We start from the raw sequence: 16,617 nt of genomic DNA on the forward strand, positions 1-16,617 counted from the left end.
AAGGTCTTGAGCTCTAGTGAGGAGGTCCCAGCTTCCCCAGGGGATCTCTGCGGGGCTCGGGGATGGAGGCTGTCAAATGCTGACTCCTGAAATACCACCAACACTACCTGTGGATTTGACAAAGCAGAATGCATTCCTTACCTTGGTCAGGGAGAACCCCACCTCCCAAAGTTTTGATAGCGTTTCAGGGAGGAAAGGAAAGGTCAGAATTTACCGAGAAATGCAGGTTTGATTTAAGGCAGAGAGGGTCTTTCAACACAGAGACTTGATTACAATTGGATAAGGATCATGATGTCAACAGGCTCGGACTGGTGGAAGCAGCAAGGGAGGATTTTGAGAAAAGGGAAGGATTTGAACAGTGCAAACTGTTGCTGCTTTTCCGCTGAAGAGTTGACGGTACTCTGGGAAAGTTCCTGTAATGAAGAAACTTTTGCCTGGGCAGGACTGTCCTGGGAAAGAAATTCACATGAAGACAGCGGACTAGCCAAGTCCTGTTGATGTAGCCAGTACCCGTGCGGTTTTATTTCTCAGGGTGGAGGCTGAGTGTGGCAACAGACTGTCTTAATTCTCATATATTTACCATTTTTATGAACAACTCACCTTAGGTATGTGTTTATTTTGTGGTGGTGAAATTCTTCTGTTTCCCTGAATCTCGAGAAAAAATGACCCCTATTCTTAGGTGTTTGCTAAGCCCGGAGGAACAATTTACATAACTAGCTTTTCACCAGTCTGCCCAACCTGTTAGGTATGTTAAAACCCAAAATTCAACTGAGGAAATTTTAAAGATCTTACTGGCTTTCTTTAACGATTCACTGTTTGGGCAGCATTCCATCTAGCAGACAGAAAGAAGTTTGGAGGAGCTGTACAAAATGAAAGGTTTTTTTGTTTTTGTTTTTGTTTTTGTTTTTTTTTTTTTTACACCGAAGGGAGCAGGAACAAGGAAGACACTAGCAAAAAGTGGACTGGATGTGGGGAGGTCGCTTTTCTTTCGGGGATGGCAGGTTGGCCAGGCTACTTCACTGGTACTGACCAGGTGATTCCCCACTGCTTTAGGATTCCATTTCTGGGAGAGGCTGAAGCCCAAATTAAATCTGGGTTTTGTGACACAACCCCCCCCCCCCACCTCCAAGCTTAGCATAAGCGACTCCATTGCGGGATGGCTATCTTATTTTTAACAGGTGGATTCTTTTATTTAGTCCTCCCGAACACCTCCTCAAGCTATTATCATCCCTATTTTATAGAGGAGGAAACTGAGGCTCAGGGAGGTAATGAGCTCACATCCAAGCACCTGCAGATACATTCTTTTCAGGAACATCAAGAAAGGCCCACCTTCAACCAACCTGCCTTATTCTGTTCCATTTTTGCAGAAGGGAGCTGAGGTCCAGGTTCAAGACAATCATTGGGCCCCTCAGCCCTCTTCGGGGTCCCTGGGGAGAAGGAGGGCAGGGTGGAAGGCAAAGGCCTTCAGAGACGCCAGTTTGGGTCTGGGTGGGCTCCCCTCGGCGTCCTGCATCGCCGGCGGGGGGAGGGGTGTGGGTGGCGGCCCGCGGCGATCAATGCCACCCCTCCCCCACCCTCCCCCGCAGAGGCCTCACCTGGGCTGCCTGGTGCACCGGAAGCCGGCCCCCGCCGGTCCCCGCGGCCGTGCCCGCCGCTGGTCACCAGGGGGCGCTGTGCGCCACAACCTCGGGCGCAGAGGGGCGGTGGCCACGTGACCGGACAACCGCGCGCCGGGTCCCGGGTCCCGGCGTCCGCCCGGTGGCCCCCTCCGGCTGCGGGCGCGCTCGGCCTGCTTCCCGCCCCCCCCCCCCACCTTCTCCTAACGCTCCGCGCGGGCCACTCGGAGGTGGTGCGGCGGCGACGGCGACTCCGGTCCGGGCTCCATGACCTGTAACCTCCCGGGGACGCTGACGAGCAGCCGCGTGAGTTTCCCGGGCACCAGGAGACGCCTCACTCCGGCTTTGTGGCCGGTTTGGCCCTCCCCGCAAGGCAAAGAGGGGGGGCTCGGTGCCAGGCTTTCCCCTAGCTCGGAGAGGTGCTGTCACATCCCGTCGCACCTCCCCGCCGCCCTTGGAGGGACGCGCTGTCCCCTGGAGGACCCCATGGGAGCGCGCCCAGCGCCGGGGGTGGGGGGCGAGTTTGGATCATGTGGCTGCTCTGGCGGGACCTCCTTGCCCAATAAGCACTGAGCAAATCACCCCCGCCCCGTACCCCCAAATCGACATTTTCACGGATATGCCCCGATGGGACATTCACTTGGTCGTGAACGGGGGCTTGAGAGTTGCAAAAAGTGACTACGTCTCTCACTTGGAGTAGGGACTTCAGGGACGCTCCCGCTTGACCTGGCAGAGGCCGCGGGGTCGCCCGCATTGCACGCTTGCAACACTCAGCCGGAAACGCATCGTACACCTCAAGATGTCTTACAGTTACACACACACACACACACACACACACACACACACAACCTCTGCCGACTTTGATGTCTCTATCAGCACACCCCCCAGCCCCAACCGGCAAAAATGCCTGAGAAACTGCATTCACCACCGTCCTTACCAGGTCTTGTAGTGGGGGTAGTCCAGCTGGGGGAGGGGGGGTTAATTTAGAGAGAGATTCAATAATGTGATAGATTGAGGGGTTTTCAAAAGAGCGTTACGCTTTGCACGCTAGAAACTTCACTCATTTTTTTTTTATTTTTTTTAACGTTTATTTTTATTTTTGGGACAGAGAGAGACAGAGCATGAACGGGGGAGGGGCAGAGAGAGAGGGAGACACAGAATCGGAAACAGGCTCCAGGCTCTGAGCCATCAGCCCAGAGCCCGACGTGGGGCTCGAACTCACGGACCGCGAGATCGTGACCTGAGCCGAAGTTGGCCGCTTAACCGACTGAGCCACCCAGGCGCCCCGAAACTTCACTCATTTTAAGTGTACAATTATTTTTAGTAAATTGGCAGAGTTGCGCACCTGTCAGCACATTCTGGTTTTAGAGTATTTTCATCCCCAGCCACCCCGGAGCAAATGCCCATAAAGCTGTCTGCAGTTAATCTCCCCTCCGACCTCTAGCCCTAAGCAACCATTTATCCCTCTTCTGGCTCTATATAGTTGCTTTTTCTGGACAGTTCATATGAATGGAATCATACACTCTGTGGTCTTTGGGGACTGGCTTCTTTCACCTAGCGTGATGTTTTCTAGTTTCATCTGTGTTGTAGCACTTACCAGCATGTAATTCCTGTCTATTGCTGAATAATATTCAATAGTGTGGATATACCACATTTGTTTCTCCATTTATCAGTCAATGGACAATTGGGTTGCTTTCGTTTTTTGGTTATTAAGAGTGATGCAATAATTGAGAACATTTGTGTAGACATGTGTTTTCAATTCTCTTGCTTTCGCTGCCCTTTCTTTGCTGGTGTTTCCCCTTAACACCCTTTGCCGACCTCTGTCACAACACTTTGCACACTGCCCTGCGAATGAATTTGAATTCATTCTCTGACTCTCCACTAGAGAAGGCAAGGACCATGTGCACCCATTCCCTGGGGTAGGAGTGGAATTTCTGGGTCCTCTATGGCAACTCTATGCTTAAGCTTTTTTATTTTTAGGAACTTCCGGGCTCTTTTCCAAAGTGTCTGCACCATTTAATGTTGCTAGTGGTAAATTATGAAGGTTCCAGTTTCTCCGTCTCCTCACCAACACTTGTTTTGTCTTTCGTTTGGTATCTCCCTGTGATGTTCGTTTGCCTAGACGGTGTGGTATTTGCTTAACTAGTTTCACTTTGCTTTAATGACTGGCTTTTTCAATGTTATCAAATCGAGTTGCTGAAATGAATAATACATAGCCCATCCGTGCAAGGAGCTCATGGCTCCAAGAGGGAGACAGAGGAACATAATCGTAGTACCGTGTGTTACCTGCTCTGATGGAACTGAGCACAGGCAGGCTGTCAGCACAGAGCCTGACGCGGGGCTTGAACCCACAAACCTTGAGACCATGACCTGAGCCGAAGTCGGTTGCTCAACTGACTGAGCCACCCAGGCGCCCCGGCCAGAACCCAATTCTAACTGTTCATTAAAAAGGATGTTGTAAGCCAATTTGACAATAAATTATATTAGGAAAAAAAGAAAAAAAAAAAAAGGATGTTACTTTCACTCAAACGTACAAGGAAAAAGCCAAATCACAGACAAGCCACATAGTATAAGACATAGATTGGCCAACTATGACCCACGAGCTAAGAACGTTTTATCAGATGAACATTTACAAACAGTTTGATCATGGGAACATGAACTTTCAACCACAATTAAACAAAATATTTTTCTTCTATTCCATTTTTTTCATCAGTAGACCTGTATTACAAAACCGTGCAGTTATTTTTATCATCATATTATAAAGCCTCAAATATTTATTTTCCGCTCTTCACAGAAAAAGTTTGACAGCCCTTGGTTTAATAAACAGAGAAACGGAAAGCAATTGCCACATACTTGCTGGGTGACCTTGGGAAGTCGCTTCACTTCTCTGGTCCTGATTTTTGTTATCTGTAAAATGGAGATAAAGGGTGATGGGTGGGTGAGATAAGCTCTAGGGTGAAACCCCCATTCCCCCAAGTTTTGTATTCATTCGTTAGTTATTAGGGCACCTGGGTGGCTTAGTTGGTTAAGAGCCTGATTCTTGATTTCGGCTCAAGTCAGGATCTCATGGTTCCTGAGTTCGAGCCCTGCATCGGGCTCCGCGCTAACAGCGCGGAGCCTGCTTGGGATTCCCACCCTCCCTCTCTCTGCCCCTTCCCTGCGCGCGCGTTCTGTCTCTCTCTCTCAAAATATATACATAAACATTAAAAAATAATTATGTAAACGTCTATTGAGATACTATCGTGTATTAAGAACTGTTAAAGGCATTGGGGATACAGCAGGAAGCAAAACCCCTGTCCTGAAAAAGGATATTATTCCAAATGAAGAGACTTAAGATGCAATGTGTGGTCTGAGATTGGATCCTGATTTGAACAGGCTAGCGTTATAGGACACTTGGGGAAAAGTAGGGAAATTTGACTATGGATAGGTATTAGATGAGGTGAACATTGACTAACACGAAATGGTAGAGGTGATTAACTGAAAAAAGCAGTTAGAAAGCATATGTACACGTATTATCTCATTTTGGTAGAAAGTGCATATACGTATTATGTAAACTTGGAGGAATTCTTGATCTGGAAGGATATATATAGTAAGGTCTTTTTTTAATTTTATTTTTTATTTTTATTAAGAAAAATTTGGGGGGGGGCGCCTGGGTGGCTCAGTTGGTTAAGCGTCTGACTTCGGCTCAGGTCATGATCTCATGGCTCGTAGATTCGAGCCCCAGATCGGGCTCTGTGCTGACAGCTCAGGGCCTGGAGCCTGCTTCACATTCTGTGTCTCCCTCTCTCTGGCCCTCCTGCGCCTGTGCTCTTTCTCTCTCTCAAAAATAAATAAACATTAAAAGAATTTTTTAAAGTAAAAACATGAAAAATAACGTTTAATGTTTATTTTTGCCTAATTTCAATGTTTAAATGTTGATTTTTAAATAAAAATTAAAAAAAATTTTTAAATTTATTTTTGAGAGAGAGAAAGAGCACAAGCGGGGGAGGGGCAGAGAGAGAGGGAGACCCAGAATCTGAAGCAGGCTCCAGGCTCCCAGCTGTCAGCAGAGAGCCCGATGCTGGGCTCGAACCCACGAACCGCGAGATCGTGACCTGACGCTTAACTCGCTGAACCACCCAGGTGCCCCCTAATTTTTTTTTTAAAGTTTTTTTAGACAGAGAAAGAGTGCAAGTGGGGGAGAGGCAGAGGGAGAGAGGGAGAGGGAGAGGGAGAGAGAGAGAGAGAGAGAGAGAGAGAGAGAGAGAGAGAGAACCCTAAGCAGGCTTGACACCCAGCGCCGAGCTCTATGCAAGGCTCGATCTCATGATTGTGAGATCATGACCTGAGCTGAAATCAAGAGTCGGCCGCTCAACCGACTGAGCCACCCAGGCGCCCCCTATACTAAGCTCTTAATAGTGGTCATTTCCGGGTGGTGGGAATATGATGTTTCTGTTTTCTTATCTTTTCTAATTTTCTACATTGGACATTTACCGCTTTTGTAAAAATACGAGATTCTGTCTAATTGAAAAAAATCGTCTGTGTCTCTTCATGGAATTGACATGCGAGTGCCTCTCGTAAGTGTTCACATTGCCGGATCTGTCACTTTTTATGGGGGAAACATCTGTAAAAATGGAGGCTGCTCTTTCCCCCTGCAGGTAACAGAGGGCTAGAGAGGCAAATGAACGTGCCCAATCTGATACCAGAGGTAGGTTTATCTCTCTTGTATCAGTGGATGCATCGATGTGATTCAGCATTTCAATCTTTTTTTTTTTTTCTACGTTTATTTATTTTTGGGACAGAGAGAGACAGAGCATGAACGGGCGAGGGGCAGAGAGAGAGGGAGACACAGAAACGGAAACAGGCTCCAGGCTCCGAGCCATCAGCCCAGAGCCCGACGCGGGGCTCGAACTCACGGACCGCGAGATCGTGACCTGGCTGAAGTCGGACGCTTAACCGACTGCGCCACCCAGGCGCCCCTAGCATTTCAATCTTGTAACTACTTCTCTTATTCTAGGCCAGGGGTCCATAAACCCTCCCCCCTATTTTAGTAAATAAAGTCTCATCGGAACACAGGCCCACTGATTTGTTTATGTGGTATCTATCACTGCTTTATTGCCCGGCAATGGCACGGTGGGGTAGGGGTGCAGAGACCATATCACCCCGAAAACTAAACGTATTTACTGCCTGGCCCTTGAAAGAAAAAGTGGGCGGAGCCCTGTTCTAGGCTGGCTGGAAGACCGCCTCAGTACACAGGCCTGTGGGAGGGAATGCCCGGCTTCGCGCGTTAAATGAACAAACGTATGCTCTGATTTACAAACCTCGTTCTCTCCTGAGCTGGATTAGCGTGTGCCAGTATTCCCAATTCTGGATAATTCTAGGTTACTTACAGTATTGGGTTTCTCATCCTGCAAGGCTGAGGCGAAGGCCAGCCCGCAGGAAGACGGACGTGTCAGCGAGGTGAACGATAGCCTGTGAGCCCTATCACAGCTGGCTAGTCGGTCTTCCCTTGATCTAGCTAAGATCTCCGTAGGCTTCACGTTTGGTTCAAATGCCTCCTCCTCCCAGAAGCCCCCTCTGACTCCTCACCCTGATTTCACCGTCCCACGCCAGTGCTCCCACAGCACCCTGGCAGGCCTCTTTCATAACACTTAGCACCCTACCCCGTAAGCACGGATTCCTTCTCGGATTCTCCCCCAGAGAAGGCAAGGACCATGTGCACGCACTCTCTGGTATAGCCCCTGAGCCCAGCCTGAAGCCTAGCATATGGTAGCTTCCTAGCCGCGCGTCCTTGGCCACGCGACTGCGCTGAGCCTCAGTTTTCTCGTCGATAAAATGGGGACAATAGCAATAGTTGCTCCCCCGTAGTGTTGTGTGTGGGTATCAGCTATTCAGCGAACACTTAATGAATGAATGACATATAGGATGTCGCGCTGGACTGGGAATTGTGAAAGCCCCCAGCAGCAGGGTACGGTAACAGGTTGTTACGTTTAGTCTGTATAGACCAGCAACGCACTTATCCTACATTGGGCCCCCGAACTGGAGTCGCATTCATCCATCCCGTCAACACTTATGGAGTGCCTACTGTGGGCCCAATACCGTGCCAGATATTACGGATATACAGGGATAGCCACAGCCTCCGCCCTCACGGAGATTACATTCTAGTGAGAGAGATGGGCCAGTTTACAAACTGATACAGAATCTATTACGGACTGTGCTCCACGTAAAGAAAATACGTAGGCCAAACCACAGTTACCGAGACGGGCTGTGATCTGTGTGGCGATCCAGGAGAACTCCTTTAAAGAGGTGACATTCGAGAGGAGACTGGAAGAATGAGCCAACCATGAGAGGAGCTGGAAGAAAGAATGTTCTAGGCGGAGAAAGAGTAAGTGCAAAGGCTTGAAGCCGTAAAGGATTTGGCAGAGTCGAGGAGATGGAAAGAGGCAAAGGAGGCCAGAGGGTGAAGAGGTGGGGCTCATTCTAAGAAGAGAGGGCAGCTGTTTTCATGATTGTAAGAAGGCGAATTCCAAGATCTGTCACTCTGCGTTTTTAAAAACTTAAGCAAATATCTGTGTGGGAGAATGATGGCCTCCCCCGAAGGTGTTCACATACTAAACCCCGGAACTGAGTGCCCTCCTTTACATGACAGAAGGGACTTCGCAACTGTGATTAAGTTAAGGATGGAGACCTGAGGGCATTCCCCTGGCGGTCTGGTAGGATTACAAGGGTCCTTGTAAGAGGAAGGCGGAAGGGGACAGAGGTTTGCAGATGGTAGCAGGGCTCACAGAGAGGTCTGAAGATGCTGTGTTGCTGGCCAGAAGGTGGAAGGAGGGTCCATAGCCGAGGAATGTAGGCAGCGCATAGAGGCCGGAAAGACAAGGGGTTAGATTCTCCCGTAAAGCCCCCAGAAAGAACACAGCCCTGCTGATGCCTGCAGCTTTAGCCTCGTGAATCTCATTCTGGACTTCGGACCTTCAAAACGGTAATCTAATACATTTATGGCATTCTGAGCCCCCGAATTTGTGGTCACTTGTTACAGGAGCCATGGAAAACCAATACTCCTTGTGTGGAAAGATACGCCAAAAAGTAATGCGGTTGGGAATTGGCAGGGGTGGATGGGAAGAGGGTAGAAAGGGCAGGGAATGAGGTAGGAGGGACGGGAACTGTTCTTTTGTATTGAGTTCTGATTTCTAGGACTATGTTAATGTTTCACATACTAAAAAGGAAGGGAGGGAGGGAGGGTGGGTGACAAGGGAACCCAAAATGGAATATGGACAGAAACAAAGGAACTAACTGTATTACAAATGAATAACAGACGTAATGAAGGAGTGGGCGAAAATAACTAACCCGAGTGTTATGGGCTGAAATGTGTCCCCTCAAAATTCATGTGTTGAAGCCCTAACCTTCAGTGTGACGGTATTTGCCAGTAGGGCCTTTAAGGGTGTAATTAACATTAGGGGCGCCTGGGTGGCTCAGTCGGTTGAGTGTTCGAGTCTTGATTTTGGCTCAGGTCACGATCTCACAGTTCGCGAGATCGAGCCCCATGTCGGGCTCTGTGGTGGCAGCACGGAGTCTACTTGTAATTCTCTCTCCCTCTCTCTCTGTCCCTCCCCTGCTCGCGCTCTCTCTCTCTCTCTCTCTCTCTCTCTCAAAATAAAGAAATAAACATTAAAAAAGGCGGCCATCTGCAAGCCAAGGAGAGAGTCCTCAGGAGAAACAAACCTTGCTGACCCCTTGATCTTGGACTTCTAGCCTAGAGAACTGTGAGAAATAAATTTCTACTGTTTAAGTCACCCACCTGGGCTATTTAGTTTTGTCAACCCGAGCAGACCGATGCACTAAATAACTTCGGAAAAGAGTATTTTGACTATGTGCTCTACAGTAGTGGTTCTCAAACTTTGGGGTGCGTCAGAGTCACCTGGGGAGCTTGTTGAAGAGCTCTGGGTGACCATCTCCACCTCCAGCATTTCTAATTCAGTAGGTCCAGGGTGGAGCTCGAGAATTTACATTTCTTTAAAAAAATTTTTTTTAACGTTTCATTTTACTTTTTGAGAGACAGCGTGAGCAGGGGAGGGGCGGGGGCGGGGGGGGGGGGAGACACAGAATCCAAAGCAGGCTGCAGGCTCCCAGCTGTCAGCACACAGCCTGATGGGGGGCTCGAACCCACAAATACGAGATCATGACCTGAGCCGAAGTTGGATGCTCAGCCGGCTGAGCCACCCAAGATACCCCAAGAATTTGCATTTCCAACAAGTCCTCAGATGCAGCTAATGATGCTGGTTCAGGGACCACACTTCGAGAACCGCTGTTCTAAGGCTCAAGACAAAAAAAAAATCACCCCCAAACCGTAAGTAAATACTGTACTCTAGATAGTAGGTGTGTTTTCCACAGGGGTGTGGGTTAGCAATTCTGAATCTGCTTTATGTATATTCTAGTATTGAGCAAAGGATACATTGTGAATAAGGAGAGCCAGACTTTACGCTTTTAGAGGAAGGAGTTACACATAAGAAGAGACAGGAGACTGGCAGCGATCAGAGGTATCAGTATGAATACGGTGTTTTACACGCGCACACCCACACCACACACTCACGCGGAGATAGATATGGAAATAGATAGAGTTGTTTGTATATATACATATGGTTCCTAGCTTTGTCTGCCGAGGAGGCTTAGAAGCAATGATACCGCAATACCAATGGGCACACTAGACATTCAGATCTTGGTTTTAAAACCGCATTCTTGGGGCGCCTGGGTGGCTCAGTCGGTTAAGTGTCTGACTCTTGATTTCGGCTCAGCTCATGATCTTAGGGTTGGTAAGTTCGAGCCCCGTGTCGGGCTCTGCGCTGTCAGCAAAGAGCCTGCTTGGGATTCTTTGTCTCCCTCTCTCTCTCTCTGCCCCTCCCTCTCTATTTCTCTCTCTCTCTCTCTCTCTCTCTCTCCCTCTCTCAAAAACAAACAAATAAACTTAAAAAAAATAAAATAGCATTCTCTAGGGGCTCCTGGATGGCTCCATTGGTTGATTGTTCAACTCGTGATTTTGGCTCAGATCTGGATCCCAGATCATGGGATCGAGCCCCGCGTCTGGCTCCATGCTGAGTGTGGAGCCTGCTTAAGATTCTCTCTCTCTGCTCTTCTCCCCAACTCACATGTGCTAATGTATATATCATATATATATTAGTATGATATACTATATATATTAGTATTTACTATAGTAATACTATAGTATTATATATCATATATGTACTAATATATATAGTATATATATGATATATATATATATATATGATATATATATATATGATGTATATATAGAATAGCACTCTCCAAATGAAAGGAACCAGAACTCTTATAGAAACGGCCGATTCCTGGGCTGGGACAAGGAGACCATTAGATGAGCTTGGAATGTCTTCCGTCGCCAGAAAGTAAGGAGGGCCATGGGGATGTGTTAGAAAGGGTGCAGGAGTCCATTTGAGGGGGTTTCTAATGCCGAAACCTGTGACAACGTAAGCAACAAGATGATTAATGACAGTAATGGATTATAAGCCATAGAGTAAAATAATCCATGAGTCCACACGAATATGAAGAAATAACTGAATAAGTAAATAAATGAGGGAGAAGGAACAGCGCTTGTTTACAATAGCATTCCAATTAATAAAATGTAACAAGAGTAATGAAAATAGAAACTTACTCGGCAAGCACCACAGTAATAACCACTTCAGGCAAGAATCGTGGAAGAATATTAAAATTAATGGACAAAAGTATAATGGAAACAGTGTATTTATATAGGTTTTAAACATCTCCCCACAAAATGCTTACTCATTACAAAGGGCAAAATAGGAACGCCACTGGGGAGAAACCGGGCAGACTACCCTAACCAACTGGTCAAAGTTAACATCGCCAGTAATTGAACAAACTTCTACCACGTGCCTCTTTGTAGGATGCACTGAGAAGGGCACAATATCATATCTGTAGTGTTCTGGGCAAAACACGTAACTGAAATAGAGACACGATGAACCATCAGATAAACCCCACACTGAAACCAGCGGGTGCTTTTCAAAAGTATCATGGTCATTAAAGACAAAAAAAAAAAGACCAAGGAACTCTTCTAGATTAAAGGCGTCAAAGAAAACATATGTGATCCCCGACCAGAAAAAGGACATTGTTGGGGCAAATGGAGAAAATAAAATCCTGGCTATTGATTATAGAACTGCATGAATATTAATTTCTTGATTTATAATGTACTGTGGTTATATAAGATGTTAATACTTGAGCAATCTGGGTGAGCAGACTCTTTGGACTGTTGTTGCAACTTTTTGGGGGGACGGGTAAGTCTGTAACATTTCAAAAGGAAAAGTTGAAAATGAAACGCGAGTTGTTTACCTCATCCCAAGATATCCCTGGGTGATCTGACTGCGGTGTGCGGGCGCGGCTTATAGAAGGTGCCAGTGACTAAGTGGGGAGACCAGTCAGGCGGCTGTTGCCCTGGACTGGGGGAGAGAGGATCGTGGCTCAGACTAGGGGGATGACGGTTGAGACGGAGAAGGCTGGATGGATTCAGGATGCGTTTTGGCATCTCCATGGGAAGGTCATTGCACAGGAGGGAATGGAGGGAGTACCACTTTATTTTACCGTTAGATAGAATACAGGACAGAATAGACCCCGCGATGTAAGTATCTTCATTCGATATCGTGGATTCAGAATCCTCTGGTATGTAAGCTGGAGAATTTATCGCGGACTTTGCATTTTATCTTCTTCTTCCCCATAGTTTTGAGTAGTGTTCCTCTCATCCAAGGGAAAACAAGGAAAGTGACAGGGGGAGGGGGACTTCTTTGGTTCCTTCCTGTGTTTGCCTCTGGCAACGACTTTTCTCTTGAGAATCTCTGCTCTTTTTTTTTTTAATTTTTTTTTAGTGTTTATTTATTTTTGAGAGAGAGAGAGACAGACAGACAGACAGAGTGTGAGCAGGGGAGGGGCAGAGAGAGAGGGAGACACAGAATCCGAAGCAGGCTCCAGGCTCTGAGCTGTCAGCACAGAGCCTGACGCGGGGCTCGAACCCACGAACCGCGAGATCATGACGTGAGCCAAAGTCGGATGCTTAACCGACTGAGCCACCCAGGCACCCCTTGAATCTCTGCTCTTTTCAAGGAGGGGTTTCAGTTGTGTTGTCACCCAAATTGTGACATGTGCAGAGCCCTGTTGGCCTGCTTGGGTTTCCACATGATATACCCTTCCCTACATTCAGGTCTTTACCTGGAATACTCTCTTATTAAAATTTTGTCAGGGTGCCTAGGTGGCTCAGTCGGTTAAGCATCCGACTCTTAATTTTGGCTCAGATCATGAGCTCACAGTTCGTGGGATCGAGCCCCGCATCAGGCTCTACGCTGTGAGGTGCAGAGCCTGCTCAGGATTCTCTCTCCCTCTCTCTCTGCTCCTCCCCCATTCATATTCTCTCTCTCTCTCTGTCTCAGAATAAATAAATAAACTTTAAAAAAATAAAAATAAGATAAAATGTCTTTTAAAAAATAAATAAAAATAAAATTTTGTCTGTCTTTCAAGGCTCAGCTCAAGAATCACCCCCTCCAAGTTGTCTTCCTGGATTTACTCGGCACCAAAGTTAGCCTTCTCTTTCCTGGGTAAGTCATAGCTCTTAATTTATTCCTCTTATTTGGCCCCCATTCTCTCATTCACAGTCATACCCATTGCTTTGTACTTGTTTGTATTCATGACTTACATCCTCTACCAGATTAAAAATTCCTTGGGAGTCGGTATTTACATTATTCAGCTTTCAGTGAATTTTTTTTTCTTGTTTTCAGATTGCAGAAGAATTTCAACAGTAAAATAAGTTAGTAAGTTCCGCCATATGCTTTGAATCTAATCTTTAGTCTCCCTTATTTCTACTGAGGACTCTTTCTGTGAAATGTTGGGAGTCCTTTTGTCCCCAGTGACCCTCCTTTATAACTTAAGAGACTGTTGCTCTAGGATTTTCTTTTCCATTGCTTTGTAGGCTGGCTTCCACCAGGGGGCGCTCCTTCCCACCTATAGGCGAATTTCTTTTTCTTTAGGAAGCAGAGGAAAGGAGACTTCATCAGGTAAAATAGCAAAACAGTGGAAACACAAACAGTAGGAAATAGGAACTGAGCATCTCTTGGGATTTGACTTGGTCCCAGCCCTAGCTGGCTACTCAAATAGCATCTCACTTGTTATATTGTGTTTTGGTAGGATGCTGGCCTGTGCGTAGAGATTTCCCCCTTCCTAACCCACTTCATTTATTTCATCTACAAATATGTACTGAGTGTGCATTTTGCGTCAGGTATTATTGTAGATACTGAGGCTTCATCGGTGAACAAAACGGACCGAGTTCCTGACCCGTAAAGCTTACGTTCATCTGGGGGCAAGACAATAAATGAGATGAATACATACAATACACAGGATAGATAGAGATCGATAAATGCCAAAGAGGAAAAAAAAAAAAACCAATTCATGGTCTTATAGGCCATTGTAAGAATTTTGACTTTGTCTTTGAGCGAGATAGGAAGCATTGGGGAATTCTGAGGAGAGGAGTGGTGTGGTTTGACACATTTAAAAAGGATTGCTCTCGTGGTTGGTTGGTTTGTTTGTGGGTTTTGTTTTTTTGTTTTTTTGTGTTTTTTTTTTTTTTTTTTGGATAATAAGTTATCAGGGGACGAGCTTGGACCAGGCTGCTGGCAGTGGAACTGGAGAGAAGTTGTTGGATTCTTGGATATATTTTGCAGGTAGAGCCAACCGAACCTGCTAAGAGATTAGGTGTAGGATGCTGGAGAAAGAGGACTCGAGGGAAACAGGGTCACCACGTTGCATAACATCAGTGGCACCGAATGAAATGTGGCTGGCGCCCTCTGGAGTTGTGTAACACAGCAGTTTTGTTCGAGCTGCTCCCAAGGCGCCCCTCAAAGTCTAACCTACCAAGAACAAGGCTGGAAGTATATCAGAAGTTAGATTTTGAGGGGCGCCTGGGGGGCTCAGTCGGTTGAGCGGCCGTCTTCGGCTCAGGTCATGATCTCGCGGTTCACTAGTTCCAGCCCCGCGTCGGGCTCCGTGCGGACAGCTCAGAGCCTGGACCTACTTCAGACTCTGTGTCTTCCTCTCTCTCTCTCTGCCCCTCCTCTGCTCACGCTCTGTCAATGTCTCTCTTGAAAAATAAATAAAAACATTAAAAAAAAAAAGAGTGGAGAAAGGGAGCAGCAAATGGTACGGAGTGTGGGATATTTAGCAGAGGTGTTCAGAATGGGAAGAATAGTTGGACGTTTGCCCCCAGAGTGCCCACTGGTTGTTGGGGTTTACTTGTCCTCATTCACCTGCATTTCTTGGCATAGTAGCCAGTAGTCCTCAGAGAAGCTAGAGGCTGAGGGAATGGAAGTTGCCAGCAGATTTGGGTAGAACAAACTCTAAGGAAGCCCCTGGAAAGCCTTTAATGAAGCCAGACTTAGAACCCCCATGGTTAACAGAGGAGAGAATATCTCCACGTGTGGGACAAAAAAAATGGAGCCGTGAGATCTGGCTGTTCTAACTTGCCCACGTGGTGATTCCAGCCTCCTTTGCCAACCTTGGAGGGTCTGGCTTCAGTTACACTAAAGTGAGCCTGTGGGTCCCCTTCCGGAAACATGATCTATTGCACGGAAGGAAGAGGAGAAGAGATTCCTACCGATACTTTGAGGACGACTAAACCCCAGGGCAGAGTCCTAACCAAGTGGGGAAACGGACTTAAGTATCCAGGCCACGGTTCCACGAGTTATTCCCCTGTTCCTCTCTGAGAAGTCGCCTCGGCACCAGAAGATGGGGTAGAGCCGGGCTCCGTGCTTAGCTCTGTGTTTTAGTTCGTGATGGCTTCGGAAACAGAGAGGTTTCACTGGTCTCCATGTGCTGTTCGCATTCGCATTTCTTTCCTCGTCTCATGTCTTCAAGGCCCAGCTCAAGCGTCCCTGGTTCCGCAGAGCCTTCTGGGAGCGCCCCCCCCCCCCCCCAGGCAAAATGAATCACTTCCTTCTCAGAGTTTCCATAGAACTTTTCCTGTGTCGTGGCGCCCATATTTCACTGAACTGGAGTCGTGCATGGTTGTACATGGAAGAGGCAGGCGGCACAGGAGTGGTGGGTAAGCGCGCGGGCTCTGGAGCTAGGCCGCTTGGGTTCAAATGGTGGTTCTTGCAAGTTGCTTAACCTCCTTGGGCCTCAGTCTCTCATCTACTTTGTCTCGATTTAGTAATAATAGCGCTACCCTTGTTGAGGTTTTGTGAAGATTAAAGAAGCGAATGCGGGGCGCCTGGGAGGCTCAGTCGGTCAAGCGTCCGACTTCGGCTCAGGTCATGATCTCACGGCTCGTGGGTTCGAGCCCCGAGTGACAGCCTGCTTTGGATCCTCCGTCTCCCTCTCTCTGCCCCTCCCCTGCTCGTGCTTTCTCTCTCTTTCAAAAACAAGTAAAAGAAGAGAAGTGAATACGCGTGAAGTACCTAGAACAGTGCACGTAGTAAATGGCTCAGCCAGCTTTTGTTATCTGTCTCTCTTCTTGAGGAATACGACCATAATTCTTACCAGCGGGTTCGGCACAGAATGCTAGGCGTTTAGTGAGTTTCCGTGGGAATACGCCAGGCTTCGAAATCAGATGAATTTCAGTTCATGTTCAATGGTTTCATATGTGTGCACCCCTTTTAGCATCTCACTTATTCCCGTGTACTCGTCCATGTAGTGGCCAAGAAGGAAGAGCGGTCCAGAGCCTCGTCACATAGTTTATGTGGTTGCTTGGCCACGTGTTAGCTTCTTAACCTATCAGTGCCTCAGCTTCCTCGGCTGGAAAATGAGGAAAAAATACAGGCAATTTAAACAGTTACTGAACACTCAAGTATGAACTATATTTACTATTAATCTTATTGTTAATTCAGTGATTTAACGAACACCTATGATTTTCAGGGACCGTGCTAGACAGTAGAGATGCAGAGATCAGTAACGCTTGGTCCCTGCTCTCGGAAAACCCGTAAGCGAGCGAAGGACACAA

At 47.2% G+C, this 16,617-nt stretch overlaps 1 long non-coding RNA gene across 2 annotated transcripts in view; it reads left to right on the plus strand.

Moving 5' to 3' along the window:
• The first annotated feature begins 1,708 nt into the window (after window positions 1-1,708).
• The window catches only part of LOC111558665, an 86,861-nt gene continuing 71,952 nt past the window's right edge, over window positions 1,709-16,617 (plus strand). For both annotated transcript variants that reach the window (XR_002739765.2, XR_002739764.2), the window contains exons 1-2: window positions 1,709-1,922; window positions 13,149-13,225. This is a non-coding gene — a long non-coding RNA (uncharacterized LOC111558665). The remainder of the gene's footprint in view (window positions 1,923-13,148; window positions 13,226-16,617) is intronic.

The sequence above is a fragment of the Felis catus genome, chromosome X (genome assembly GCF_018350175.1).
Source record: "Felis catus isolate Fca126 chromosome X, F.catus_Fca126_mat1.0, whole genome shotgun sequence".
Classification (NCBI taxonomy): domain Eukaryota; kingdom Metazoa; phylum Chordata; class Mammalia; order Carnivora; family Felidae; genus Felis; species Felis catus.